This window comes from Rhipicephalus microplus, unplaced genomic scaffold, assembly GCF_043290135.1.
Source record: "Rhipicephalus microplus isolate Deutch F79 unplaced genomic scaffold, USDA_Rmic scaffold_14, whole genome shotgun sequence".
Classification (NCBI taxonomy): Eukaryota; Metazoa; Arthropoda; class Arachnida; order Ixodida; family Ixodidae; genus Rhipicephalus; species Rhipicephalus microplus.
This window is the reverse complement of record NW_027464587.1, coordinates 19,654,743-19,682,654: the sequence shown is the minus strand read 5'-3', so window position 1 is coordinate 19,682,654 and position 27,912 is coordinate 19,654,743. Positions and strand designations below refer to the sequence as shown.

The following is a 27,912-nucleotide window of genomic DNA, read 5'->3' as shown; positions in this document are numbered from 1 at the left end:
GTGCTGCATGGGTCACGACCATATAAAAGAAAAAATGAAGAAAAACCCGATGTTGATCAAATCGCCGTATTGTAGGCATACGTCACGAAAGGAAGGACAACGTCCCAATTGGAGTGGTCGGAATCAATATACATAGCGAGCATGTTTCCGAGGGTTCTATTGAAACATTCCGTTAGACCGTTCGTCTGAGGGTGGTAGGCTGTTGATGTGCGGTGTACCGTACGGTATGAATGTAAGAGCTGCTGGAGAACTTCGGACAAAAATACACGGCCCCTGTCACTCAGGAGCTTCCGTGGTGCACCATGACGAAGAACAAACCGATGCAAGATGAAGGTTGCAACGTCATGAGCACCAGCCGAAGGTTGCGCTGCCGTTTCGGCGCACCTTGTCAGATGGTCGGCAGCCACAATCACCCATCTATTACCACCAACACGGCACGGTAGCGGGACGTATAGATCAATCCCAACACGGTCAAATGGGCGTGCAGGACATGGTAAAAGCTGCAGTTTACCGGGTGAATGAGGGAATGTCTTGCGCTGCTGACACAGGGAACATGAGCGATTGTTTTTGCGTACAAACGTGTACATACCCCGCCAGTAGTAACGTTGGCGGATTCGTTCATACGTCTTTAGCGCACCGGCGTGTGCGTGTTGCGGCTCAGCATGAAAATATTCGCAGATATCAGAGCGCATATGGCTGGGTATGACTAGCAGCCAATTACGACCCACCACTTGATAGTTGCGACGGTATAACAGGCCATCTCGTATGGCGAAATGCGTTGCTTGGCGGCGAAAAGCACGCGGGTAACCGGAAGTTGATGTGTCTGAAAGCATATTCAAGAGCGAGACAATCCAAGGGTCTTTCCGCTGTTCGGATGACATGTCTATGACACTGACGGCAGAGAGGGGAAGGTCAAGGGCTGATATTTCCGTACCATCAGATTTCACGGGTGATCATGCAAGCGCATCTGCGTCAGAGTGCTTTCGCCCCGATCGGTAGACGACGCGTATGTCGAATTGCTGGAGGCGTAGTGCCCAACGTCCGAGGCGACCAGAAGGATCTTTCACTGAAGCCAACCAACAGAGTGCATGATGGTCTGTTACCACGTCAAAAGTTTGGCCGTACAAGTAGGGGCGAAACTTGTTTAACGCCCACACAATCGCCAGGCACTCTTTTTTCGTAACAGAATAGTTGGCTTCTGCCTTAGTGAGGGCGCGGCTGGCATAGGCGACCACATACTCCGTAAAACCTGGTTTGCGTTGCGCGAGTACTGCACCAAGGCCGACGCCACTTGCATCTGTGTGTACTTCAGTCGGCGCAGTAGGGTCGTAATGACACAGTACACAGTACGGGTGGTGAGGTAAGGAGTTGGCGCGGTGTTGTGAAGGATTCGTCACAGGCTTCTGTCCAATTCGAAAGATCTGCAGGGCCGGCAAGGAGTTTGGGGAGTGGAGCGATGATGGAAGCTAAGTTCCGGACAAATCGACGAAAATAGGAGCACAGGCCCACAAAGCTCCGTAGTTCATTAACTGTTGTAGGCTTAGGAAATTCAGAAACAGCACGAAGCTTGTCAGGGTCGGGAAGGATGCCGGCTTTCGAGACGACATGACCAAATATGGTGAGTTGTTTAGTCCCGAAGTGACATTTCTTCGCTGAAGCCTGGCGTTTTTAAGGCGCTGTAGAATTTTACGCAGACGAGTGAGATGCGAAGTGAAATCGGGTGAAAAGACTACAACGTCATCAAGATAGCACAAGCAGATGTTCCATTTGAGACCGCGTAAAATGCTGTCCATCATTCGCTCGAATGTGGCGGGCGCATTGCAGAGTCCGAATGGCACTACGGTGAATTCATAGAGACCATCTGGTGTGACGAACGCCGTATTTGGACCATCAGACTCAGCCATTGGGACCTGCCAATAACCTGAGTGAAGGTCAAGCGAGGAAAAGAATTCTGCACCTTGGAGACAATCTAGAGCGTCGTCTATGCGGGGAAGAGGGTAAACATCTTTGCTCGTAATGTTGTTTAGGCGCCTGTAGTCTACGCAGAACCGGATTGAACCATCCTTTTTTTTTGACGAGTACAACTGGTGAAGACCAAGGACTACTAGAAGGCTTGATGACTCCACGCTGTAGCATGTCGTCTACTTGTTCTGCAATTACGCGACGCTCCGCTGGAGACACACGATAGGGGCGCTGGCGCAAAGGAGTACTCTTTCCTGTGTCAATTGTGTGCACAACGGCGTTCGTTCTTCCTAGAACCGCTTGGGGAAAGTCGAACGCCTGAATTCGTGCAACAGGGTAACAAGCTGCTCTCGTTGAGCCGGGGCTAGATGGCAGTCAATAGAACGAAGAAATGCATCGGACGACACACTGTTCGAGGCAAAGTGAGGAACCAACGCCTTCAGCTCCATATTCGGCTTGGTGTCGAAGAAATTGGCAGGCACGATAGTACCTTCATCGATAAGCTGAATGTGGCCGAGCGTCTTGTTGCGGCGCAAACTGAGGGGGCACGAGTTCGGATTGGAAATAAATATTCTGGTAGTGTCTTGACAAAGCGCAAGAATAGCGAACGGCAGTTATGTGTGATGGCGGCTACCGAAGATGTGAGATGGCGTGAATAGGACGGTAGCGTCAGAAAGTGAAGTGAAGCAGGCAGGGACAAACTGGGCGCTGAAAAGAGGAAGGTCTATGTCCGTCGCGACGACAAGGTTGGCCACACTAGATACGGCCGCATCAACAGAAGGCGCATCACGAAACGGTAACAGCTCCACTTCGGCCCGAGCGCAGTCCACGACAGCGTGATGACGTGATAGGAAATCCCATCCTAGGATGACATCGTGGGAACATGAAGCCAACACGTGAAATTCAATGATGTACAACACGTCTCGAATAACCACTTTTGCCGTACGTGCCGCGACAAGCTCAATTTGTTGGGCGCTCGCAGTGCTAAGAGAAACTACGTGAGAAAGCATCGTCACTTTACGAAGAGAGTGGCAGAGTCTTTGACTAATCACAGATATCGCGGCACCGGTGTCGATGAGTGCAAGTGTTCGTACACCCTCGACGATTACATCGATAAGATTGGCGGGAGACAGGCGAGGACTTAAACGATTGGACGATGACGCAGCTCGTGCTTCCGGAGCTGGGGCAGTTAGTTTTCCGTCTCAATGGAGGTGGGTCGTTGACGCACAGGCGACACAGAATGACGACTTGGTGAAGGGGAAGGCGAGCGGAAAGTATAACGTCGAGAAGTGGAGGTTCGGGCGCCGGAAGCAGCTTGCGCATCGCGTTAGTGAACTTCAGGTGGCACGTGAGGCGCGTGGCACGGAGGCCGAAACGAGTAGTCAGGGTATCTCGGTGTATTAGCTGCGAAGCGCCGACGACGTAGACGCGCAACGTGACCTGGAATCCAACAAAAGTAACATATCGGCCGGTTGTCAGCAGTGCGCCAAGGATTTCCAGCGTGCTGCTGTGTAGCTGGAAACGGCGCGGTGGAAGGTCGCACAGGGGTTAGCGTATACAATGGCAGACGAGGCGGAGGCATTGCCGCGACGACCGCATAAGTCAGTGGCGCGGCAACAGGTGTTGATGGAGAGGCAGGCGTAGGTAATGGCAACGCCTCGGAGACCTGCTCTTGAATAACCTGTCTGATTGTCGGCGTTAGACGGTTTGTTGGTGCTTCGGTGGTCTCCAGATACGAGAGACACGAAAACTGTCGTGCGACCCTTCACGTACATATACTTTTATCTGCTCCAGCAGGGTGCTCTCACCACCGACGGCCAAGGAAGCGAGAGAGTCGTCTGCTGTCGTTGACCTCCGAACTAATGCACATTGCTTGCGAATCTCTTCCAAGTTTTGGCACAAGGTCACAAGTTAGGATACGGTACTTGGGCCCTTTGCCAGCAACATTTGAAACGCATCATCGTCTATTCCTTTCAAGATATGCCTGATCTTGTCTTGTTCGGTCATCTCAGAGTTCAAGCGCCGGCATAAATCGATAACATCTTTAATGTAGCTAGTGAAGCTTTCTTCCAGCCTTTGCGCTCGACCGCGTAGGCGCTGTTCAGCACGCAGCTTGCGCACTGCGGGGCCCTCGAACGCAGCTGCAAGGGTGGTCTTGAAAGCGGCCCAAGTGGTAAATTCAGTACGGTGGTTGGTGAACCACAAGCTGGCGACGTCTTTGAGATAAAATGCGACATACTCCTATCTCGAGGGGTCGTCCCACTTGTTGGCGGCGCTCACCTTTTCAAACAGCTGCAACCAGTCCTCCACATTTTGGTCTTCGGTGGCACTGAAGAAGGGAGGCTCCCGTTGGCGCAGGGTGGTAGGTACGATGACCAGTTGAGATTGGGCCGTGCTCTGCAGGGGGGTGCCTTGCTCGGTCGTCTGATCAGGCATTGCTGATGCAGTGGACAGCTTCCGGCTTCGAAGTTACAGGTTTGCGTACCCAGCACACTTCCACCACTTTGAAAGGGAGTTTAAAAGCGACGCAAGGTAGTAGGCAGGCAGCCGGTACGGACAGAAATGCTCGAGCAGTCCAGCGTCTACAGCTCGTGCACACACTCGCGCTTCGCACTCCGAGAGAGATGGTCCCACTAGTCAGTGCCTTGCTAATTCCCCACTACACCACCATTGATGAACGAGCCGCTGTGGCTCATACCCGTTTTGGGCTGCGAAGAGGAAGAGAACGTTTTCGTTGCTCGGGTTCAGGTGAACTCCTGGCTGGAGGTCTTGTTTTGCTCGCGACAATATATATATATATATATATATATATATATATATATATATATATATATATATATATATATATATATATATATATATATATATATATATATATATATATATGCAGAAGAATAATTTTGGTTGCCGCAAGGTTATAAATATAAAAATAGATGCGCTTTCACATAATCTGTTAGATCTCATTATTTTGGTGTTATAACACGGAAAAACGAGTGCTTAGGTATCCCCTTCTTTCCCTTATATATATATATATATATATATATATATATATATATATATATATATATATATATATATATATATATATATATATATATATATATATATATTTTAAAAGTCTTCCTGGATTCCGGTCGAGAAATAAGTCACCAGAAGAAGCAAACGAGCAAACGAAAAATGATGCTTTATTGCCAACGTTACGGCCGGGGACCAGCCTTCGTCAGGGCATACGCATGGGCATATATATATATATATATATATATATATATATATATATATATATATATATATATATATACCGGGTGTTCAAAATTAAGCTTTATGATTTTTTTAAAATTAGGCGCTCGAAGGCACGTGAGAACCACTTGTGCAAATAAGTTAAGCGGCCAGGGGGACAGAAAGTTAGATGATAATTATCGCTGTCAGCAGCCCAATTAACTAAAATTTAATAATTAACTTTTTACTGGCTGCGGTAAGTTGGCATGTTTATATTGAAAAAATGTAGGCAGTGGTGTTTGTACACAGTTTCAGTTGGAAGATTTTTTCTAGCACGCCTGTGTTCCGAGATATCCGGCTCCAAAGTTTAATTGTCTTTCGCACGATTACGCATGCAAGAGGGTGAGGGTCCGCGCAAAGCTCCTCCCTAAAGTGACGCATCTGTTGCGTGTGGTGTTTAGTGTGTGAAGAGGGTGGAAGCGTAGGCATAGGTGATAGCAATTACCCTTGCCCTCTTCGGCCGGCGAAATCAAAATGTGACAGCGCGGTGCGCCATGAGCCTTACGCATGATCCTGATGAACGCGATAACAGGAGACCATTTTTCGCGACGTTTTTTCGTGACTTTAGATCACACTGAGACATCTTCTTGTGAACGCGTTAGCAGGACCGTCCTGCACTAGGGTGCCTCCGGTTAGAGCACAGCGTCTCTGCATTGAAGGTCTACCAAGGAAATCCACGTGGAGTCCTTTCGAGCTAATATGGCTGCTTCTGGCGTGAGGTATTCTACCAAAGTAAAAGTAGACGTGGTGCTTGCAATGGCTGAAATGAATGGCAACGCTTCGTTAGCAATGGAGCTTTACGCGTCTCGCCACCCACACCGTCCCCTTCCAACAAGGCCCACTTTCACAAACCTGTTTCGACGCTTCTGCACAACAGGCTCTGTCCACCTTCCGAGACGGACCAGGAAGGCAATCGTCGATGAAGACTTTGAAATCGACGTTGTCGCGTGCGTAACCTCGATGCCAGAGCTCAGCATCCGACAGATTGCCGATCAGTGCGGTCGCAGCATCGGAACAGTCACAAATGTTTTAAGAAAGCACAAGTTCCATCCATATCACGTTTACCTTCATCAGGACCTAAATGAGGCGGACTTTGAAAGGCGAGTTGACTTCTGCAATTGGGGCCTCATCAAAACTGATCAAGAAAATGACTTTTTGCACAGAATAATTTGGACTGATGAAGCTCGGTTTTGCCGAAATGGAAGTGTTAATCTTCACAACGCCCATTATTGGGCACAAGAAAACCCACACTGGCTGAGGCAGCACAAGCATCAAGTTCGCTGGAGTGTGAATGTGTGGTGCGGCATACTCGGGGACAGGATCATCGGACCTCACTTTTTTGAGGACAACTTGAACGGAAAGATGTACACAGAAGAAATATTAGGTGTTGTCATTGATGATCTTGTCTGCAGTCTTTCCCTGAATGACCTGCGCCAAGTATGGTTTCAGCACGATGGAGCACCACCACATTTTCTACCAGGGCGAAGAACTGGTTGGACAGACGTTTTCCACAACAGTGGATTGGGCGCGCAGGAGCGATGTTTTGGCCACCAAGATCACCTGACCTTTCTCCGCTCGACTTTTTCCTTTGGGGCTACGTTAAAGATCGAGTTTACGTAACAGAGCCCAGCGATGTTAATGACATGAAGGACAGGATAACATCTGCCTGTGCGAGTATTCCTGCAGAAGTACTGCGCCGAGTCATCGAGTCGACGCGACAGCGGTTCATGCTTTGCGTTGCTGCCGAAGGCAGGCATTTTGAACACTTTTTGGGGCATTGACGTCTTGAGAGGTGAAGAGTTTCGATGAGATTTGTGCATGACCGAAATATGCTTATGTAGCAGCAGGAAATATGCGTTAGCAAGGATAAAACTGTTTCAGTTATTATTGGTGGAGTTGTTGCTCTTGTTTCAATAAAAGTTACAGTACTCGGACATCAGCAGTCACGCTATTCGCGTAGCCCAGGCAACGACCACGCATGCTTCTCTAGTGATTATTACGCACGCGCACTGGCATCCAGATTCTCCGCTCGCACCATTATCTCGGCATGGTATCTGCCACTATCGTTAGAGGCTCTGCAGTTGCGTGTTACGACACTGGTTGCAAGCGTTCTTCGATTTTTGATTTCGACGGCCGAAGAGGGCAAGGGTAATTGCTATCACCTATGCCTACGCTTCCACCCTCTTCACACACTAAACACCACACGCAACAGATGCGTCACTTTAGGGAGGAGCTTTGCGCGGACCCTCACCCTCTTGCATGCGTAATCGTGCGAAAGACAAACTTTGGAGCCGGATATCTCGGAACACAGGCGTGCTAGAAAAAATCTTCCAACTGAAACTGTGTACAAACACCACTGCCTACATTTTTTCAATATAAACATGCCAACTTACCGCAGCCAGTAAAAAGTTAATTATTAAATTTTAGTTAATTGGGCTGCTGACAGCGATAATTATCATCTAACTTTCTGTCCCCCTGGCCGCTTAACTTATTTGCACAAGTGGTTCTCACGTGCCTTCGAGCGCCTAATTTTAAAAAAATCATAAAGCTTAATTTTGAACACCCGGTATATATATATATATATATATATATATATATATATATATATATATATATATATATATATATATATATTTATATATAAAAGGGAGAGAAGTGAATACCTAAGGGCTCGTATTTTCGTGTTTGAACACAACATTAATGAGATATAACAGACAGTAATGCCAAGGAATGTACAGGGGAAGTTATTAGAACCGATGGAATGTAAATAAGAAGAAAGAAGAAAGAAAAGTGAAAAGTGAATGAAAAAATGACCAGCTGTGAGCAGGAATCGAACCTACGACCTTCGAATAACGCGTTCGATGCTCTCTCTCCTCTCTCTCTCTCTCTCTCTCTCTCTCTCTCTATATATATATATATATATATATATATATATATATATATATATATATATATATATATATATATATATATATATATATATATATATATATATATGTATATATATATATATATATACATATATAATGAGATCTAACAGATAATAATGCCAAGGATTGTATAGGGGAAGTTAATAGAATAAATGTAATGTAAATAAGAGGAAAGAAATGTGTGTGAAAAAATAACCAGCTGTGAGTAGGAATCGAACCTACGACCTTCGACCTTCAAAAGAGACAAATAGGCCTGGTTGTGGCGTACTCTCACGACGTTGTGCGGGACAGCAATGGAATGCTTTAGCACAGCATTGGTAATGGGTGAAACGACGTATTCACCATCGCGCACAGGCGGATCACACACGAGCTGCACGCAAGTCGCGGCTTGCGGCGGAATATGCAGGAACTCGGTGGCACAAAGGCCAACGACATTCGACATTCGAAGATCGTAGGTTCGATTCCTGTTCACGGCTGGTTATTTTTTCACCCACTTCTCTTTCTTATTTACAATACATTTGTTCTAATAACTTTCCCGATACATTCCTTGACAGTATTGTCTGTTAGATCTCATTAATATTGTCTCAAAACACGGAAAAACGAGCTATTAGGTATACAGCTCTTTCCCCTTTATATGTATATATAGTAACATGGCGTCCAGTACCCTCAAGACTCTTCTTTAATGCCTTGAGTATGTGCCTCACCACCTACACTGGATTGGTGATGATGAGTATGTACAGATGAGAAGATGGAACGAGTAATGATGCTCACACTTATTTTCCCGCGCACTTTAGCGGCCAGACCGGCCGAGACTTAGGCGGGAAAAGTACGGCGAACAAAGGGTTTAAGGCGTGAAACCTGGACTCTCTGGGAGGCACGGTAACGACGGTCCGAGGAACTTTCGACGGGAGTGACAAGGTAATTGACAGGAGATGTTCGTTCAGTAACAACGTAAGGTCCGAGAAGGCGTGACTGAAGCTTTTCACACAATCCGGGTGTACGAACAGGCGCTCAAAGTAGTACTTCATCTCCAGGGCGGAAGGTGACGTCTGAACGAAAGCTGTTATAGCCTTGCTTGCAGTCTAGTTGACTGGCCTCCGTGTTGAGTTGAGCACGTTGCCGTGTTTCAGCGAGCCTGGAGACGAAATTTTCTAGCGTAGCCGTGGACGTTTTTGTCGTTACAATGAAGAAAGCGGCGTCAATAGTGAATGTTGGCGCACGACCATAGACGCGAAAGAAAGATGAATACCCGGCGGTTCGTTGAACAGCGGTGTTGTGTGCAAACGTTACAAACGACAAGATTTTGTCCCAGTTATCGGGGTTCGGTCTGATGTACATGGATATCATGTCGATTAGAGTCCGGTGGCATTGCTCTATTAGGCTATTTGTCTGGGGGTGGTATGCGCGTGTGGTCTTATGAACTGTGCCACAAGTTCTGAAAACTTCGTCAAGAATTGTCGACATGAAGGCCTTGCCCCGATCCCTCAACAATGTGCGAGGTGCACCATGACGCAACACAATGGCTTCTAGAAAGAAGGCGGCAACGTCTGAGGCGGAGCTAGTGCGTAGAGAAGCGGTCTCCGCGCATCGCGTGAGGTGGTCGATGGCTGTGACGATCCAGCGGAACGGGAAGTGGTCCGACTAGGTCTATTCCGACAACGACAAAAGGGGTATCGGGACATGGAATGGTTTGTAATAATGCAGCAGGAGCAGAAGTTGGTCGTTTCCGGCGTTGACAAGGTGCACAAGAAGCGACATAATTAGCCACAGAGGTAGAAAGACCAGGCCAGAAGGAACGCCTCCTAACGCGGTTGTAGGTCTTTTGAAATCCTAAGTGTCCAGCCTATGGGTGGTCGTGCAGTGCTTCGAGAACTTGTTTTCGCATTGAACTGGGAAGTACTGGCACCCACCGATGCCCATCTGCATTGTAGGTATAGCGCTGCAGCACATTGTTGTCTAGCTTGAACTGCCGTAGCCGACGACATAGTCAGGCATTAGGTGGAGAAGGCGAGTCATTCAAGTACCCGATGATGCGGTTACAGTATGGGTCGTCACGTTGGCGTGCGGCTAACTGAGCGCTGATGTTTAAAGATAGTGACCCAGCAACTGCCAGGGGTGATAACGTGAGTGCAGAGGAAGCCGCTTGATCACCTGAGGGGCATCAAGGATGCGTGGTTGGCTATGAAAGTGGCAGAGGGCAGCGAGAGAGAGCGTCGGCATCCTGATGCTGTTTGCCAGACCTCTACACAACGTCAAAACTGTACTCTTGCAAACGGAGTATCCAGTGACCGAGACGCCCAGACAAATTCTTCAGCGAGGATAGCCAGCATAGGGCATGGTGGTCGGTAATCACAGTGAAGTGGCGTCCATACAGATAAGGTCTAAATTTCTGGATGGCCCAAACGACAGCAAGACATTCTTGCTCTGTTATCGAGTAGTGCTGCTTCGCAGGAGTTAGTGCGCGGCTGGCATACGCAACTACTCGCTCACGTGAAGTGTCGTCGCGCTGGAGGAGGACAGCACCGATTCCGTGGCCGCTGGCATCTGTGTGCAGGAAAGTCGCTGCAGGCTCATCGAATTGACGGAGGACGGGGTCTGATGTCAAAGCACGTTTAAGGGCTTAAAAAGCACACTCGCACTCGTCAGTCCAAGTGAAGGCCGTTCCTGACGCCAGAAGCTTGTGTAACGGCCCCGTAATGGCAGCAAAGTGACTGATAAAGCGGCAGAAGTAAGACGCCAGGCTCACAAAACTTCGCAATTGTTTTTGATTGTCCGGACGTGGAAAACTAATTACGGCAGCAACCTTGTCGGGGTCGGGTCGAACACCATCTTTGCTGACAAGGTGACCTAATACTTTGATGCTCCTGCTAGCGAAGTGGCACTTCTTTGTATTGAGCTTAAGCCCAGCGTTCGAAATGCACGTAATAACTTCGTCCAAGCGCTTAAGGTGCTGAGGAAAAGTAGAAGAATATATTACGATGTCGCCCAAATAACATAAGCAGGTTTTCCACTTGAGACCGCGTAAGACAGTGTCTATCATGAGCTCGAATGTTTCTGGAGCGTTGCATAAGCAAAAACGCGTGACGTTAAACTCGTAAAGCCCATCAGGCGTTGCAAACGCTGTTTTCTTCTTGTCTTCTTCACGCATAGGTATTTTCCAATACCCGGATCAGAGGTCAAGGCTGGAGAAATATTCTGCGCCTTGTAGGGAGTCCAGGGCATCATCTATGCGTGGCAACGGATATACATCTTTTTTGTTATCTTATTTAGTGCTCTGTAATCAACACAAAAGTGGACAGAGCGATTCTTTTTCCGGACCGACACCACAGCGGACGACCAAGAGCTGAATAAAGGTCGAATAATATCGCGTTTGAGCATGTCAGCGAAGTTTTTCTCAATTATTTGCCGTTCCACCGAAAACAGACGGCATGGGCGTTGGCGCACAATGGAGCTGCCTTCGGTTTAGATGCTGTGGTCTGCAACACAGGTGCAGCCCGAAACTTTGGAATGTACGTCAAACAAAAAGCTGTGCTTTTGGAGAAGGTGTAGAAGGTATCTCTTTTGCTCAACAGTGAGGTGAGTACTTATGGTAGCATTTAACGCAACACTGGTAGCCTTGATATCAGTTGTAGAAGACAAAGGCGGTGATTCTGCTTGAAAAGGAACCAGCGAAAAAGATTGCTGTCAGCGAAGCAGCTCACAGCAGTGCCCTGGGACAGCATCAATGGGGAAGAAGTTGGTTTCAAGGCGGTGACCAGTGCCTTACCGTGGTTAAACCGCACAAGACCGGGTGCAATGGTAAGCCCCGCAGGTTTGAAGCGAGCTGATGGAGCAATGAACCCGTCAATGTTAACTATGGTATCCGAAGCGATCGTGAAAACTCCTTCACCTCCTGGCGAAATGAAACAATCCGCGGCAGCAACGAAACGGAAGCTGTATGGATCGACATCAGATGAACTCTCAGTAGCTGACATATGAATAACTCGCTCACGACACGATATGAAAGCTGATGCCGAAGAAAGGAAGTCCCATCCTAAAATGACTGTGTGAGTGCACAAAGAAAGTACAAGAAACTGAATGTGGTGAAGGATGGCATCTCTGAAAACGCGGACTATACAAACATTTGAAGGCTGAATAGGGAGCATCTGCGCAACGAAGGGGAGGGCCATCGTATGGCGTCCTAACTTTTTCAAGTGGGCACAAAAGTCTGCACGAATTACAGAAAGTGATGCGCCTGTGTCTACCAGTGCCTCTGTCTGTATACCTTCAACATACACCAATAAACACTTGATGGGCGGTCCGGAGGAATTTGACGCAGTTCGAAAGATGCAGCTTTCCCTCCCGAAGCTGCACTGTTTAGTTTTCCAGTCGGTGGTCGGGAATTGAAGTAGAAGGTCCAAGGGGAGAGGAGGAACGCCGCATCGGTGAAGGTGAGCGACGACGTTAGAAACAGGAACTGCCAACTGAGCCAAAGTTCTGTGGAGACGGTGACCGGCATGTGCTGTTCTGATACAGTCAGCGATAGGGTGGTCCAGTGGGGTAGAAGTCGTTCCGTTCAAAGTCGTCGTAGCTTCGTCTTTCGTCTTGTTGACGGCGTCGGCAAAACCTTGAAATATTCCCACGGATGCCGCAATAGAAGCAAGTCGGTCGTGTAGTGCGCCTGGTGTTGTAAGGCTGGGAAGATGGTCGCAGTGCGAGTGAGTTGAGCGAACCGTGTACTTCGGGCGCTGGTAGCTGCATTGAACTTTGCTGGGGCGCAGGTGTCCTAGCAGCAACCTGAGCATAAGTTGCCATGACCCCAGGACATGGACTCGGAACAGGTGCGACAGCCATCGAGGCCAGGCTTTGGTGGAACGCAGGTGTCGTTGCAGCAATGTGAGCATATCTTGGTATGGGCACGGGATGTGAGCTCGGAACTGGTGTACCTGTAATCAAGGCCAGTTTTTCCCTCACGACGTCGCGTAAACTAGAAGCAGGTGGCGTCGTTCGAATATCAAGGTGGTGAGGCCTGTGCATGAAGTTCCTCGCGGGTGATAGAGCGGATCAATGCACGCAGTTCTCTTGTGTCATGACCCGAGCTTAGATCAGGCATATCAAGTTGCACCCGAGTGATTCGAAGCTCCTCAAGGCGCTGACATGTAGCTACAATATCGCCTACGGTTTGGGGATTCTGCACCACAAGCGCATTGAAAGCGATATTTGCAATGCCTTTAGCAGGTGGCGCAAACGGTCGTTTTCCGCCATATGGTTGTCGATGCGGCGGCAAAGGGCGAGAACATCCTCAATGTAAGAAGTTTAAGACTCGCCGGGGCGTTGAACACGTGCACCAAGCCTCTTCTTGGCGATATCTGAGCGCACTGACGAGTTGGTGAAATTATGGCGGAGCTGGCACGTAAAGGTGGGCCATGTAAAAAAATCTGTAGCGTAGTTTAAAAACCACGTTTTTTGCGACGCCGCTCAAGTAGAATGCAACGTGGGTGAGTTTCGCAGGCTCCTCCCAGTTTGATGGCACCCACGCAGTCATACTCCTAGAGCTTGTCTTCCACGTCCTCCCCCGGAAGCCCTGCGAACCGCGGAGGATCCTTGTGAGGGCTGGTCACCAGGTGAGAAGGGTTTCTTGGCGGTGGGAGTGGTGGCGCACCTGGTGCGCTGGGCTGGTCGGCTTGCGACATTACCAAACCCAGGTCGTTTGAGCGGCGGCCTGAACGTGGCTCCAGGGATGTGTTCTAGAAGACGCTGGGGGTGTCCGAGAGCACGAGAGAGCGCAGGAATCGGGCAGCACTTTCCACCACTTGTAAGATGCCGTCCTGTACCCTCAAGACTCTTCTTTATTGTCTCGAATATGTGCCCCCCACCACCTAAACTGGATTGGTGATGATGAGTATGTACAGATGAAAAGATAGAAGGAGTAATAATGCTCACAATATATATAAATATATATATATATATATTGTATGGTCGCCCATTCGATGTCGTCACCGACCATCATGCACTACGCTGGCTGTCATCATTGAAGGATCTCTCAGGCCGTCTCGCCCGTTGGGCTCTTCGCTTACAAGACTACGACATCCGCATGCTCTACCGCAACGGACGCCAGCATGCTGACGCCGACGCCCTCTCGCGCTCCCCTCTGCCTGAAGCTGATGTGCCCTGCTCAGTATCCTCGGTTGCTGCTTCTGCCATTGATGTTGATATCATCGCTACTGAACAGCGAAAGGATAATTGGATCGCCCCACTAATCGACCTGCTCTCTGATCCATCCGCAACGCCATCCACGCGTGCCTTGCGTCGTCGAGCTCACCGTTTCGTCATTCATGACGGCCTCCTACACCGACGCAATTACGACGCCGATGGCCAGCAGTGGGTATACTTGTGATACCCCACAGTCTGTGGTCGGAGATATATGAATCCTTCCATTCTGATCCGCAATGCGCGCATTCTGGGGTATTCAAAACCTACCATCGCATTCGACAACGCTACTTCTGGCGCGGGATGTACCGCTACGTGCAGCAGTTCGTTCGCGCCTGCCTCGATTGCCAACGCCGCAAACCGTCAGCACACATGTCGCCAGCCAGTCTGCAACCGCTACTTTGCCCTGAGGGTCCGTTTGGGCGCATAGGTATCGATTTGAATGGACCACTTCCTCTGACGTCGGCTGGTAACCGCTGGGCCATCGTCGCCATAGACCATTTAACGCGATACGCCGAAACCGCCGCTATCCCTGCGGCTACTGCGCGTGATGTTGCGTCCTTCCTACTGCATCAATTCATACTGCGCCACGGTCCACCTCAGGAGCTTCTCAGCAATCGAGGCCGTGTCTTCTTGTCAGAAGTCGTCGAAGCCATTCTCATGGAGTGCCATTCTGTCTACCGCAAAACTACTGCTTACCACCCACAGACGAATGCTCTGACCGAACGCTTTAACCGCACCCTCGGCAACATGCTTTCGATGTACGTCGCCCCCAATTACACGAATTGGGATACTATACTGCCCTTCGTCACCTACGCCTACAACACCGCCCCTCAGAGCACGACCGGTTTTTCACCTTTCATCTTGCTGTACGAAAGGCACCCGTCACACACCATCGACACGATACTCCCGTACACGCCGGAACCATCTGAGTGTGCACCTATTTCTGAGAGAGCCAGGCTTGCTGAAGAGTGTCGCGAGCTGGCCAAGACATTCACGACGCATGAGCAAGAGCGGCAGAAGAGTAATCGGGATGGCTCCGCCACTTCTGAACCCACGTTCTTTCCTGGTTCCCTTGTATGGCTCTCAATCCTGACCTCTGTAGCTGGCCTTTCTTCCAAACTACTCCCGAAGTATAAAGGTCCCTACCGTGTGATCGAGCGCACATCTCCAGTCAACTATCTTGTCGAGCCAATTGAAGAATCTTCGGACATGTGCCGTCGTGGGCGTGACATAGTCAACGTGGAGCGCCTGAAGGCTTACTATGACCCGCTCGTAGTGACAAGCTGTTAGGTCGCCAGGCGGCTCCCTCTTCGACTCCGGGGTAATTGTAGAGAAGCCGCCGAACACTGATGTGGGTCGAACTCTCAAGTGTTCTCTAGTGGGTCTACCCAAAAAGGATGCCACTCGCGCTGAGAGTCCGTGCTTGGCCGTTACTGTCGCCATTGTGTATACTCGCTGTGTCCCTGCTAATAAACGCCATAACAATATATATATATATATATATATATATATATATATATATATATATATATATATATATATATCAATGAGATCTAACAGCCAATAATGCCAAAGAATGTATGCTGAGAATATTTGGCAAGCACTCTCAAATTATGACACGTAGATGCCACTATCCCTAAAGAGGAAGGTACATAACAACTGTATCTGGCTTGTACTTAGCTACGGAGCAGAAACTTGGAGACTTACAAAGAGGGTTCAGCTTAAATTGAGGGCGACGCAGCGAGCAATGGAAAGAAAAATGGTAGGTGTAACCTTAAGAGACAAGAAGACAGCAGAGTGGATTAGGGAACAAACGGGGGTTAAGAATATCATAGTTGAAATTAAGAAGAGGAAATGGGCATGAGCCGGGCATGTAGCGCGTAGAGAGGATAACCGCTGGTCATTAGGGTAACTAACTAGATTCCCAGAGAAGGCGAGTGGGTTAGGGGGAAACAGAAGGTTAGGTGGGCAGATGAGATTAAGAAGTTTGAAGTTTGCGGGTATAAATTGGCAGCAGCAAGCACAGGACCGGGTTAACTGACGGAACATGGGAGAGGCCTTTGTCCTGCAGCGGACGTATATATATATATATATATATATATATATATATATATATATATATATATATATATATATATATATATATATATATATATATATATATATGTGTGTGTGTGTGTGTGTGTGGTGTATTGTCACAAGGCAGTAGTGAGATTGGGGCATAAAGCGGTAGAGGGTCTCTGTTTGGAAGAAACGACTACGAAGTGAATAGAGACTGGTCCCAGTCCGCCAGTGTGTCAGCCATGGCAATCGCATGTAAAGATCGTAAATATCCGCAAATATACGTTACCTTGTGAGGATATATATTTATATATATATATATATATATATATATATATATATATATTACACTTCTGCCTACTATGAACTATCAAGAAATTTGAATTCGACTTCTAATGGTGTCAGCCTCTTCAATAAATTTACGAGGAGAGCGTCACCATGTTTGTAGAAAGCACTTTTATCCGGCGTTTGAAGCTGAATTGCTTTCTGTGAATAACATGGAAAGTATTCAAATCATGTCTCTTTCATATGCTTTGAACATATAAAAACTATGAACGTATAACGCCAAGTGTACTAAAAATTAGTTGTCAAGCATTCTGGCTGAAAAAAACGCGAAAGTGCTGAATAAACGTCACAGAAATCGAAATACTCTAGTTTAATAGATATTCGTAGATAGAACAACGACTTTGCCACGCATTCAGTGCCATATAACTCAGCTACATACATTAAAGCTCTTTCTTTCAGCCTCAAAGAAAGTAGCTAGTTCTGAAAAAAAAAAACAAAAAAATGTCCATTTCTCGGCACGCACACGAAAATTCAATTCAAGATAGCGCCTACGTACTCTACTGAATACGGGATATGCCAACAGGGCGATAAATGAGACTAAAAACAATGATTAGAACAACTGAGCGGGTGAACGTTGTGACAACGACCATCTAATTTGCTGTGGCTGCTGCCCCGAGAGAGCCGCCTCCACTCGTTTCCCCTTGTCTCCTGTCCCCTCCCCGTCGTGCTGCAGCGGCCTAACTGCAACTACGGCTGACACACGCACTCCCATTGAAAACCGTTAGGCGTGGCGGGCTGCACCGCGCGCTTTTACAGAGGATAGTCTTTCTTGGGGACCTTTGGCGCAAAAGTTTTGGTCTGTCTGTCTGTCTGTACATTTGCTCTTTGTACACTCAAAACAGCATCGGGTACTTGAAACGGCAGACCCCATCCGCAGCGACCAACAATGTTTCTCAAGGTTCAGCGTTCATACCTGTGCAATTGTCAATTAAGAAGAAATTATTGCGCAAGTCTGGGGCATCATAACATCACGTATATATTTTGCATGTGCGTCTTTTACTAGAAAAGGCATACATGAGTAATTTCAAGGGATGTAGCGCTTATTTCTTTAATAATACTGCAGGCCACAATCGGGCCCAAGCAGGAGTGGGGGTGTTACAGAGCCGGTAGATCAATTATACAATCTTCAGCGTGGTAAAAATAATGAAAATGACAATATAAACTGTTTTGAAAAAAAATGTGAAATAACAATAGAAAATTTACAAGTCAAACATTTGATCAATAGATTTCAGCGCTTTATCGGATGGAATAATTTCATGCGGAAGGTTATTCTAATCGGTTATAGCGCGAGGAAAAAAAGGAATGCTTAAAATTGTTAGTGCGCGCTGTGATAGACGTGAACTTTGCAGAATGGTAATTCCTGGTGGGACGCGATGATAACGAAGTCAAGAAGGCCGATGTTTCGAGTCTGATATTCTGGTGTGATAATTGGAACAGAAATTTTAGCCTATTCATTTTGCTTCGAGATTCCAAAGTACGAATTTTATTTATTTTCATTAGTTCTGTCGTGGAGTGATGATGGCGGTATCGGTGAAATATGAAGCGGACGGCTAATCTTTGGATTTTTTCGAGATTGACAATGTCTTTTTTAGTGTGTGTGGATCCTAGACTATGCATGCGTATTCAAGGCATGGTCGTACTATTGAGTTATACGCAAGAAGCTTTATGTTGACAGGCGAATTTTTCAGTTTATGTCAAAGTTGGCCTAGTTTTCGTCGTACTGAGTTGCATACTTTAAGAATGTGGGAGGACCATGTTAGATTACTAGTAATTGTAACACCAAGATATTTAAAGCTATCAGTTCGAGAGATAGGAAGACCATTGATTGTGTACTGATGTTCATATGGTTGCTTTTTGTTAGTAATACGCATAAACACGATTTCTCAGTATTTAGTTTCATGTCCCAGAGGTCACACCAATTATTATTGCGTCAAGCCTATCGTTTAGAAATTTCTGATCTATGAAAGAATAATTTGTGCTGGATAACAAACAATCATCTGCAAGTAATCGTATTTCAACGCCTTTTTAACACATGATACTACATCGTTAATATAAATCAAGAAAGATAATGGTCCCAGAACACTTCCCTTGATGACGCCAGAATTACCAGGAAAGAAGTCTGAATAAGAACCATTTTTACCTACAAATTGAACTCGGGAATGCAGGTAAGCCTTTATGCAGTTTACGATTTTAGATGGAAGACCCCGTGAATCAAGCTTGAAAGTTAACTTTGGATAGGAACTTCTGTCGAAGGCTTTGCTGAAGTCTATGAAAAGTACGTCGGTTTGGCCTGATTTGTCAATTACCGCAGAGAACGAATGAATAGAAGTAATAAGCTGAGTAGTGGTAGAAAGGCCCTTACAAAAACCATGCTGAAATGGTGATAGTTTATTACGCTCATCTAAAAGTTCAAAATGTAGTTCGAAATAATGTGCTCTATGAGTTTACAACACGACACAGTTAGTGATATGGGCCTAAAGTTTGTTACCATGACATTATCTACTGTTTTAAACGCTGGGACCACCCGGAAGATGAGCCAATCTTTTGGGACAATGCCTCGCGACAAGGAGGAGCGAAACATTGCAACCTGAAAACATGCGAGTGACTCGGCGTAGCGACGAAGAAATACATTAGGAATGTTGTCTGGGCCACATGACGATTCAGATTGAATATTAAGAAGCATGAAAAATACGCCTTCAAATGTTATGAAATCTGCATCAACCTTAATTCAGTTATCATTTGAATTGGCACACACGGACGGGTGAAAAAACACTGAGTGGAAATAGCGGTTAAATTCAATTGCAATTTGCTTAGAATCTCGAATAATCTCATCTCCGAGCTTGAAACTTTCGACTGATTTTTGTTTGTTAGGCTGCACTTTGCGCCAGAATTTCGACGGATCACTATTTAGGAACTGTGGCCGGGTTACCGAGAAGTAATGGAATTTAGCTGCGCGTATATTATTAGCAAGTGCATCTTTCAACTACTGAAGCAACGGCCTTTCGGCTGCCGCTTTTTCGTTTTCTTAACCTTGCGTGTTAAATGAATAATTTCTGTGGTTATTCAAGGGTTTCTGTGGTTTGACTTTTTAGCTTTGTTTGGAATGAAGTTTTCTAGGCAGAACTCACACAGCGACCAGAACTATTTCCACAGAACTTTAGCATCATTGCCTGAAAAACCGTCGAAAGACAAATCAAGATAATCGAGAACAGATTCATCATTAGCCCTACGTCTTTAAACATTTTTCGCTGTAACGGCACTTGGTCAGATAGATCTACTACAGAACACCAGAAAAGGACAAGCTTATGATCGGACAGACCGTCTTCTGCAGATGCATTTACATTGGAGAAACTTTTACTATGAAAAACGAGATCAAGAATGAATGCCGCATTTTCCTGAACGCGTGTCGGAGTTCCTGCTGCTTGATCAAGATCGCACGCCAACATAATATCATAACTTGATCGCTAAAACCTGGAGAGCGTAGTTAGCCCAGTTGATGTTCGGGAGATTAAAATCACCGGCAATATTCAAGTGGTTTTTTGAATGTTTGAGCGAATAATTATATAGTTTCGCTAAAAACTCTACTTCTGAAGACGGGGGACGGTCAACGGCAATTAGGATAATTGTGTTTCCAAAGAAGTTTAACTGTAGGCATATGCTTTCATGTTCTTCTATTTGATCCAAAAGAATAGTGGTTGTGGGAGTATTCAAAACAACAGCGACACCACCACTGCGATTGGGTCTATCTCGTCTCATTGTTTTGTAACTTTCCGGTATACTACATCTTCATCAGAATGATTACCGCTTAACCAAGTTTCCTTAAGAATGGTAATGTGGGGTGGGTAGGTTAATAATATACTTTCGAATTTTACAGTTTTGTTAACATTCCTTTAAGCATCAATATTAAGCAGGCACAGACTTTAATTACATTGGTGGGGGGCTTGTCATGCACTAACTGTACTTGAAACTGATGTCGGCTTTCAAACGGTTAAAACTTTCACGCGCATATGTTTGCTATCGTCCCACATAAAAGTGTCGTCATCGATTCGTAACTTGTCGGGTACAAGATATGGCTTTTTTTTTCATTTGCTTTGTCAATTTTTCCACTTTACCACAGCAGTTTACGCCAACGCAGTGTGCAACGGGAGTAATCGTTTTAAATGTAGATTTCAGTTCCTTTGAGTGCTTCTTTTTTTTCTCTTTTATATTCTTGTTTTTCCGTGAAGTCCTGAAAATAAATGATTACAGGATGATTTCCAGCTTGTCTACCAAGTCTATGTATACGACCAACCGAGTTACACGATATATTAAGTTTTTTTACAAAACAGTTCATCTGCTACTTTTTTTAAGACAGCCTCAGTTTCGTTCGGTTTTTCCATGAGGCCGTACACTATAAGGTTTGATCACCGACTACGGTCTTCAACTTCATCTATCTTCTCCGACTGATCTGCTACCGATGTTTTTAGTACATTTACACTTGTATCAAAGTTATCAATCTTGTTAGTAGTTTTGTTCATGGTGTAAAGAAGCGTTTCTAATTTAGAAACTTTTTGAAGGACAGATGTGAATTTTTCCCGTTGGGCGGTTCGTTCCAATTTTATATCAGAGATACTCTTCAGAATTCCTTTCTGTTCTTCCAAAACCTTATCTAGTATTTTTTGAATGTCGGGTCCAGGGTTTGACTCAATATGGCCACAGAGCATAAGTTTGCACACAAAAAAACAGCCGCATAAAATACCGAGCCAGGTGCGTGGGCATAGCACAACAACCAAGAACCTGTTGCTTGAACAAACAGAAGCATGCGTACAACCAACCTTCATAACGAAGTGACAGAACTTGGTCAGCATTGCTGCTTGGTGCATTTCGATATGCTCACGGAAGTTGAACCATTGAGGGCCGAAGTTTATAGGTATCAATGATGATGACGTCACAGAGCATAGCGCCACGTCGTCGGTGACAGCAGTGAAGTTGAACCACACGTGCACTGGTCCAGTTATGATGAATGCTGTGGCTAATTGAGATAAGTTGATTTCCGAGGGAAAGGCGGGCTCTTCATAGCTGGCAGGCTCGAAGAACAAGCCTCCTAGTAGGACTGTTTGCATAGCGAAGAGACAGAACTTGGTCTTTTGCTGCTTGGTGCATTTCGCCATGCCCACTCTACTCACGCTGCGCTGACCATGCAATGCTTGAACGAAAGGAGAGTGTTTCCAACGCTTTGCAAAGACGAGATGGAGGTGGCACCTACCCGTCACCTTGCGTTCTACACCTTATCACCTCTGAGACGGGCACGCACACCCGTCTCAGAGCCACGCGCTTTGTTTTCCAACAAAACTGCCAGATGGCGCTCATGTCTCACGTGTGACGTGACTTGATGCGCTCGTTTGCCACCGCTGCACCCTCGAGGCACTCTAACGCAGCGCCTCCAGAATACCTTTCACCAATTTTCATGCGCAGAACATCAGATAAATGTGTTGTTCACTCTCTCTACACGCAAGACTATCGTCTTTCGAAGACATTTGTAGGTTAACATGCAGATACGGGGCCAATTTTTTTCATCCAGCGGCCATGAGAAAGTATGACACGCGGAGAACCTACCCCTTCGCGTGTTGTATAAGGTGACCTGCTTGTTTACAATACCGTATTCATCGTGAAAGTGTCCATGCAATTGGCAGTGGTTATATGAGCCGCCACGTGTGATTGGCCTGTTTGGACGCATTGTCTTGACCGAGAGTTCAAAAGAGGGTGTTTGATTGTACAATGGAAGAGTGGAGGTTCAGGCCCCGGGCAGATGTCTGAGTGCTGCAATAAAGCGTCTTTTGACTGGACTGAGGCTCTTCTTTCGCACTGCCAACGTGCACTCAGGGCATCGAGGGGCGCCCATTCTGAACCTCAAACACATTCCCTCCTTAGCTAGTGTAGAAGCTAGCCAAGCAATAAAAAAATAAGTCCATCTAATAACGCCCACTGAGCTCTGAACTCTGCACAGCAAGAGTCACCTTTCATAAGCGTATAAAACATGCAAGCTTTGTAACCCTACATCAGTGCCCCAGGGACGAAATTGTGATGGGGTTCTTTAGAATATTCTAAATACGTGAACTCCGTGGCGTCATTTGACCATAACGTCAACAACGAGGCTGTTTTCTACTTTTTCTCACTTTAGGAAAACAACACACGAAGATGAAACACGGAACATGCACTCGTGATAAGAAGACTTCTTAACGCCTATGTACAGAGCTATAGGTCGCAAAAACAAGTCTTGTTCAACCGTGACCAAAAGTTTCACCAGCATGTGATAGTGTTCTGAGGTGCAGCAGACGCCTACGGCGACCAGATACGTGCTTGGAGAGGCCGTCGTCGGATGAATCCGGTGAAGCGAAGCGCGAAGCTCAGAAGAGGACCTGACGGAGCGGGTAGATTCCGAAGATATTGGCTGATGAGGTCAGGCAGTCTTCATTTGAGAGGTGCAATCCAAAGGTAACAGCCAAGAACTCGGGCTAAATCCCGACAGTGAACCCGGCGGCTGTGCTATCCTGACGCTGGCTCCGTGGACCGTCGAAGATTGAGGTCAAGCGAAGCAGGCCGCTCCAACTTTTCACCTCTGCCAGGCACTCGGGAAAAACCGCGACCGTGACGCTGACGAACTGCTTCCACCCCGCTTCTCCCCGAGGGAACCAAGAGCCCCTTGTCAACTGGCGTGACCCTCCTCGAGTCGACTTGTTAACTTCCCATAGGGGCTTGAATTCTTGATTGGGCTACATTCCTTTTATGTGGTTGATATAGCACAATCATGCCGATGTTCCTCGTCGTTGACTTCCCCCGGTTTTAAATGCGAAGCACTTCTTAGGGAACTTCGGTGAATTTGAGCGTATCTATCTTTCTATCTATCTATCTATCTATCTATCTATCTATCTATCTATCTATTTATCTATCTATCTATCTATCTATCTATCTATCTATCTATCAATCTATCTATCTATCTATCTATCTCTATCTATCTATCTATCTATCTATCTATTATCTATCTATCTATCTATCTATCTGTCTATCTATCTGTCGGTCTGTCTGCCTATCTATCGATCTATCGGTCTGTCTGTCTGTCTACCACCTACGACGTTTAGCTTTCCTGGCCTCTTCGATAATGGTATTGATCAGGCACGTTGTGAGAAATTTCTTTTTCTGGGGGGGGGGGGAGGCACCATCTTGATTTCATGAAGACCACCCCCTCAAAACGGTCATTTTGCGCTCTTTATGCTATCCTCTCTATGCTAGCACACCGAGCACGTGCTCTGTGTGCCAACCCCTACGCTACTAGTATCGATACCCGGATCCGTAAGACGTAACACGACCGTAGGACGAGCATAAGGGACCAGTCATAATATGAAAAGCATGACAAGTTATGAATTTTATGATTTGCATTGCATGCTATTGCTGCTTTTTTGATGGTTTTGTTCACATGACATGTTGCAAAACTAGTATGGTATAACATGACTGCGTGACCAACACAAGCGACAGACCCTAACATGAAAATCATGACATGCGTGTCATGTAACAACATTACTATATGCCACACTCATGATGTATTCGTGGTGTTTTCGCTAGCTTCACATATACCAAACTTGGTATTGCGGGACGTGAATGGACGACGAAGGTATTTGACTGCTGCAAACATGGAAATCATGAGATGCGTGTCATGTAAGAACTTGAATACATGCCACGCTCATGATGCGCTCGCGGCCATTTCGCTTGCTTCACGTATACTAAACGTGGTATTACGGTATGTAAGTGGTGCAAAAATGCTAATCATCATGTGCGTGTCATGTAACAACATGACTACATGCCACGCTTATGATGCGCTCGTGGCGTTACGCTCGCTTCACATGTACCAAGTTCGGTATTACGTGACGTGAACTGACGGCATTGGTAAATCACACGTCGAAACATGATAATCATGACATGTGTGTCATGTAACAACATGACTACATGCTACGCTCACAGCACGCTCGCAGCCATTTTCCTAGCTCAACAGATACCATATTTGGTATTATGGGACGGGAATAGACGACGAAGGTAAATGACATGGAAGTCATACAGCATAATTTACCTCCGGCTCGTAACGCTCTGCTGATATCAAAGTGACATATAGATCTTTCTCATTCGTGCTTCGCATATCATCGATTCCCACTCTACATGGTATCTGCCAATATTTTTGTTTGCACGTGCACTGCTTGTCGTCTGATTTTTAGTGTCGCGCACAAACCGGAGGGCTGAAGATCTTTTGTATGCCTATAACATCACAGTAATACTTGGGACAGACTTCCTCCGCGAACGCGGTGTTGTAATCGACCTGAGGTCTCAGCTGCACCTACCAACCTCAGAAGAAGCACTGCTGGCCCACATGACGCACCCGACCCACGCTTTCAATGCGATAGAAGAGCAGGTCACCATTCCACTTTTGTGCAGCGTAATTATTTTTGTCGGCACTGAAGAAAACTCAGACTTTGAAGGCGTCATTGAGGGCGATCAGCACCTATTTTAAACCGTCAGGTTTGCGTCGCAAGAAACCTAGCCGAGCTGCGTAAAGGCAAAACAAACGTATTGCTGACAAACTTAAGCCACGAATACAGACCTTTCACTCAAGATGTTCTGAGTGCTGCCATAGTCATTTCCGGGCCGTTGTTAGCGTGCGTGACCCCCCAAGAAATGCACTGCCGAGGCTGTGACGTTGGCTTAAATTTCGTACACTCGTGCAACAGGCCAAAAAAGAGTAACTCCTCTCCGTAAAAAAGGTCCATAGGCACTTCAGCTTTGGTACGATGGTCGCCTACATCGATGATTTTGTGGATTCCAGCAACGCTTTCACCCTCCCTGATGCTGCCGAAGCTTCTTATGAATCTTTGTCGCCAATCATATTTTTACGTACACCCAAGACTTCCGAAGTGCGAACAAGACTAGCACAAAACCCTGCTCCTACAATTTAAGAACTGCTTCTTGCATGGTCCAGAATTAAGAAAATTCCAGTCACGAAACATTCTATTATAACAGACAAAAGTTCTCGACCAGCTTGACGGAGCCCGTACCGAGTTTAAGTGCGTGAATGCAAGGCTGTGAGAAAACAAGTCGGCGAAATGCTACGAGATGACATCATTCAGCCGTCCAAGAGTTTGTTGGCGTCACCCGTTGTCTTATTGATGAAGAAGGGCGGAACCCTACGTTTCGGCGTCGATTACCACCGCCTGAACAAAATGACAAAGAAGGACGTGTACCCTCTCCCACGTATAGACGATGCTCTATATCACCTGCACAACATAAAGTACTTTTCGTTGATGGACTTCAACACCAGCTATTGGCAGGTTGAGGTCGACAAGACAGTTTGAGAGAAGACTGCTTTGATAACACCAAATGGTCTCTTCGAGTTCAAGGTCACGTCATTTGGTCATTGCTCGACACCTGTGGTGTTCCAGTGGGTCATGGGCCATGCTGGCTAAAATGAAGTGGCAGACTTTCCTCGTGTATTTGGTAGACACCATCGTGTTTTCCTCGCGCTTCGACGAGCATTGACGAGGCACCTTGATACACTAATTGAAATTATCAAGACCTCTGCTCTCAGCCTGAAGCCCGAAAAGTCCCGCAACGCGTACGAAGAGTTCTTGATTCTGAGACATGTGATTAGCAAGTCTCGAGTCCGTCCCGACTCCCGAAAACAGCCGCCATCACCGATTTTCGACGCCACTGACAAGAAGGCAGTGTGCCGATTGCTCCCATTGTGCGCCTATTTACACAAGTTGCCGAGCCGCTAACTTGCCCCACAAAAACCGTCGTCTAATCCAGGTGGAACACGACACAACAAGAGGCTTTTCGGAAGCTGAAACGACGCCTGCAGACACCCCCATTACTTGCGCGTTTAGACGAATACGCCGAAGCGAAAGAACACACCGAAACAAGTAGCGTAGGACTCACCGTGGTCCTTGCGCTAAATACTGATGGCCTGGAAAGGTTTAACATTGTCAACAGCACAAATGTTCCCCGTTCTTTGAAAACACCAGAATAATAGCTAGAAGAAAATGTGAAATGACTCGTCTTGTAATAGAAGCCTTAACAGATTGCGGCGCTTCGAGATATGTGTGTCAGCCAGCCGTCGATAGCACTTTCAGAAAAAGAGTTCACGTATCTGCGCAAGCCGTTAGATTATTGTACGTGGAGGTTAGGCATGGTAAGGGGAAGACGAAGAAGAAGAAGGTGTTCGCAATAAAAAAGATGGCTGACACCCCAGGCCAGTGCAACTGTGTGGAATTACAAATTGGCGCAGCCGCGTATACTTTCTGTGTGGACATTCAACTCAAGATGGTGGTGGACTCCACCATTGGAGCAAATCAACGCGCTGCCATCCGGATCTTGACTGAAACGCCTCAAGATGAAGAGGAACTAGCTCTCCCGGAAGCAATGAGCATCGACGTATTTTTTGCCTATGCAAGCACTAAAATGAAGCTCACTCCAGACCATTTACTTGCTAAAAGAACGGTGCGGATCAACATGAATCTTCAGGACTATGAGAATTTTGTGCTGATTCCAGTAAGAAACGGTACGAAAGCTGTTTCGTCTGAGCCCCGCCGCGGTGGTCTAGTGGCTAAGGTACTCGGCTGCTGACCCGCAGGTCGCGGGTTCGATTCCCGGCTGCGGCGGCTGCATTTTCAATGGAGGCGGAAATGTTGTAGGCCCGTGTGCTCAGATTTGGGCGCACGTTAAAGAACCCCAGGTGGTCGAAATTTTCGGAGACCTCGACTACGGCGTCTCTCATAATCATATGGTGGTTTTGGGACGTTAAACCCCACATATCAATCAACTGTTTCGTCTGATGGTGTTGTCGAGCTGATCAACAAGTTTTTTTTGAACTACACCAAAAAGAGAACAAGGAGCAGAATAATTAAATGCGCTTTCTTGTAAACGCGACTGAAAAATTAAGCAGACCGAGTCGCGAACGCGTGAAGCCAGACATCTCTGACGGAGAGTCTAGTAGTGTGAGGCCTGGCTAACGTTTTACGAGTACGCATGCAATGAACAATACTGACATAGTGATGAAGAGACAGTGAACTCAATGCAATTATTCTTATCGGTCATAGCCAAGAGTTAGTACGAACGGCGTGTCAGC

General features: G+C 46.6%; 1 protein-coding gene across 5 annotated transcripts in view; it reads left to right on the top strand.

Annotated features, from left to right (window-relative positions):
• The window catches only part of LOC119180589 (receptor-type tyrosine-protein phosphatase kappa), a 631,290-nt gene that overhangs the window by 531,890 nt on the left and 71,488 nt on the right, over positions 1-27,912 (top strand). The window lies entirely within an intron of this gene.